The 3,673-nt window shown below is 41.4% G+C and overlaps 1 non-coding gene across 1 annotated transcript; it reads left to right on the top strand.

Annotated features, from left to right (window-relative positions):
- Positions 1-857: 857 nt before the first annotated feature.
- Positions 858-964, top strand: LOC148563962 (small nucleolar RNA R71). Its single transcript, XR_015884669.1, has one exon. It is a non-coding gene; the product is annotated as a small nucleolar RNA R71 (small nucleolar RNA).
- Positions 965-3,673: the final 2,709 nt, after the last annotated feature.

Raw genomic sequence — 3,673 nt, 5'->3', positions numbered from 1 at the left:
TCCCATCTTACTTTCTTTGTTTCTCCTCTCAGATTTTTCTCTGTGTCACTTGGGAATCCATCTGTAGGTTTGGGAATCTGCTCAGAGAGATACCCTACTTGAGATTCCAACCTCTTGATGGTGTCTCCCTAGTTCTTAAAATTTGCTCGCACTTCCTCCTTGAATGCCTTGTTGTCTTGAATCTCTTTGCCTATGCCTTCAAGTAGACTCTCAATCCTTGAGAGTCTGTCATAAATGATGGGTGATTGGGATTAGAAGTGGAAGGATGAGGAGTGTTATTTTGGTTTTGATATGGATGTGAAGAGGTATTGTTATGGTGGTGTTGATATGTTCTCTGTGTGAATTGTTGGTGAGCTGCATGGTTGTTGGGGTTGTGATATCTCCAATCTTGGCCTTGATCTTGTTGATTCCCCCACCCAAAGTTTGGGTGATTCCTCTAACCAGGGTTGTAGGTCTTGGAGTATGGATCATGGTTTTGCCTAGGTGAATTTCCAATGTAGTTAGCTTGCTCCTGACTACCCGCTGCTTCTTCATTCTCTCCTTCTTGGGTTGCTGATGAAGTGGTGATTGCTGCTACTTGGTTCCTCTCCATCTTCTTGGTGAGGTCAGTCAGCTGCTTGGTAATGAGCTTATTTTGGGCCAGCAGAGCATCTACATTGTTTAACTCCATCACTCCTCTAGTGTTCCCTCTTTCAGAAGCATAGAAATAGTCATTTTCTGCTACAGTTTCAATGGCATCTATGGCCTCCTCAATAGTCTTCTTCTTGTTCAGAGATCCCCCAAATGAGTGGTCTACTGCTTTCTTTGATTCATAAGAAAGGCCTTCATAGAAAATGTGTAGCTGCACCCATTCATTGAACATATCTGGTGGACACCTCCTCGTCAGGTCCTTAAACCTCTCACATGCTTCATATAGAGTCTCACCATCTTGTTGCCTGAAACTTTGGACCTCAGCTCTCAGCCTGTTGATTCTTTGGGGAGGACAGAATATGGCTAAAAATTTGTTCACCGCATCTTCCCAAGTTGTCAAACTCTCTTTCGGAAAAGACTCCAACCACTTGGCTGCCTTATCCTTGAGTGAGAATGGAAATAAGAGCATTCTATAGGCGTCAGGATGAACACCGTTAGACTTCACTGTGTCACATATTCTCAGGAAGGTGGTTAGATGTTGATTGGGGTCTTCTTGGACTCCTCCTCCGAATGAACAGTTGTTCTGAACAAGGGTGATGAGCTGCGGTTTTAGTTCAAAATTATTGGGATGGATGGTCGGCTTTTGAATGCTACTTCCACAGTTTCCTGGGTTTGGATTGATGTAAGAGCCTAAAACTCTTCTCTCCTCCCCAGCATGATTTGCTCGACCTTCTCTGCCATGGTTGTGAGCCTCTTCTTCATGATGGTTTTCCATGTTTTCTTCTATGTTTGGTTCAAAGTATTCCTCCTCTTCCTCGGCACCCACTACTCGTTTTTCTCTTGCTTCCCTCCTTAATCTAAGGAAGGTCCTCTCAGGTTCTGAATCAAAGGAAGTTGAAGCCCCGGTTCTTCTCCCTGTCATACAACTAACAAAGCACAAGCAAAGAAAATAGATGCAGGAAGTATTTCTGTTAGAATTACTGTTAGTGTGAGTGATGCAATATATCAAACAGTTAGTGGGTCAGTGAACTGAATTGTAAATAACTAAAAAAAACGAAAAAGTAGGGGGAGGGGAAGAAATTAACTAAAACTGAAAGTAAATTACTCAAACAGAAAATTAAATCAAACAAACTAAAAATGCTCAATCTAGTTATCCTCCAATTTAATCATTGTTGATTCAAAATCAATCCCCGGCAACGGCGCCATAAACTTGATACGCGGAAAACTTGTCTTGCAACAAATTTCCTTCGGCAAGTGTACCAAATTCGTCGTCAAGTAAAAACTCACAATAGAGTGAGGTCGAATCCTACAGAGATTGATTGATCAAGCAACTTTAATTAGAGGAATGTTCTAGTTGAACGAATCAGAATTTGAGTTGAGAATTGCAGAAAATTAAATGGCGGGAACGTAAATGGCAGAAACAGTAAATGCTGGAAATAAAGAGCTGAATGTAAATGGCGGAAAGTAAATTGCAAAATCTTAAATGGGAATGGGGTAATTGCTCATAAAAGTAAATGGCAGAAATTAAAGAGAATGGGTAAGATCAGAAATGGGAGTTCATTGGGCTCAGGAGATGTTGCATTCTCCGGATCAAGTTCATTTTCATCTCTTCCTCAATCCATGCATTCATTGATCTCCTTGGCAATCTTAAGTGATCGAATTACAATTCCTTGTAATTCAATCTCTCAAATATTGATCAATAGCCAATTCCTTGGTCAATTGCTCATGAGAAGAGATGAAGTATGGTCACTGATTATACCACATGCATTTCCCAAATCAAGTGTTAGAAGGATTATAGTCACATATCCATCCACACCCAATTTGGTCCAGCATGAGAAAGCATTTCTAGCATGATCCCTTCATTCCTCTTTCAAGGTTCAGAAGAGATCCAAGTATGAATAGCTTCTCTTCCAAGATAACTACCCAATTGGATGAAGATCGAAAGCTTTCTAGTAAAATCAAGAGAAAAGATAGAGGAAGGAGAATGAAAACTAAAATTGATCCATCAAATTACAACAGAGCTCCCTAACCCAATGAAAGGGGTTTAGTTGTTCATAGCTCTGGAAAATGAAAACCAAGATGGAGAATACATGCTGAAAGTAAACTAGAAGTACAGAGAAAGTAAAATACAGAGAGTAATTCTAGGCCAAAGGCTCCCAAAAGTTTCCAGCTCCCTAAACTAATTCAAAGTTACTCCTATATATACTACTCTTCTGATCTTCTAGTTGGCTCTTCAAGTCTTGGGTATGGGCTTTTGGATCTTGAGTTTGAAGAAGTTATCTTCATCATTGAGCTTAGCTTTGCTTGCAGAGAGAAAGTGTGAAGTAGGCAGGGACTTTTAGCTCAGGACGTTAGTGGTGTTAACGTTAAGTGAAAGTGTGGGTTCGAGAACGTTAGTGACAATCACCTTTTTCACTAACGTTGCTCACCCAAGTATGAGCCACGTTAACCTCAACGTTAGTGGCACAAACGTTACCACTAACGTTGCCTCTTGGTCCTTCCCTCACGTTATTGGGACTTACCTTTCCTAATAACGTTGATAAGCCTCCCCCTTCCCTAAGTTAGAGTTCACGTTAACTTAGTTAACGTGGCTCTTAACGTAAGCTTGCCAATCCTTCGAGAACGTTAGTGACACTTATCTTTGTCACTAACGTTCCAATGTGCCCCTATTTCTCACGTTAGAGTCCACGTTAACTAGGTTAACGTGGCTTCTAACGTAGTCATGCTAGCCATCTCCAACGTTAGTGACAAAGGTGAGTGTCACTAACGTTGGCTCATCATCTCTTTATCCACGTTAGCTTCCACGTTAACTCTTCCACGTTAACTAAGTTAACGTGGAAGTTAACGTTGCTCATGGTGGCTCTTGGTGGTTCACCCCAACGTTAGTGACAAAGGTAAGTGTCACTAACGTTGGCGACCAATTGCTCTCTCCACGTTAGCTTCCACGTTAACTAAGTTAACGTGGGGGTTAACGTGGCTTATGGAAGCTTGGTCCAACGTTAGTGACAAAGGGGAGTGTCACTAACGTTGGCCTTATTGTCTT

The sequence above is a fragment of the Arachis ipaensis genome, chromosome B5, assembly GCF_059453495.1.
Source record: "Arachis ipaensis isolate K30076 ecotype BB chromosome B5, ASM5945349v1, whole genome shotgun sequence".
NCBI lineage: Eukaryota > Viridiplantae > Streptophyta > Magnoliopsida > Fabales > Fabaceae > Arachis > Arachis ipaensis.
Note: the sequence above shows the minus strand (reverse complement) of the source record. Positions and strands in the feature narration are given on the sequence as shown.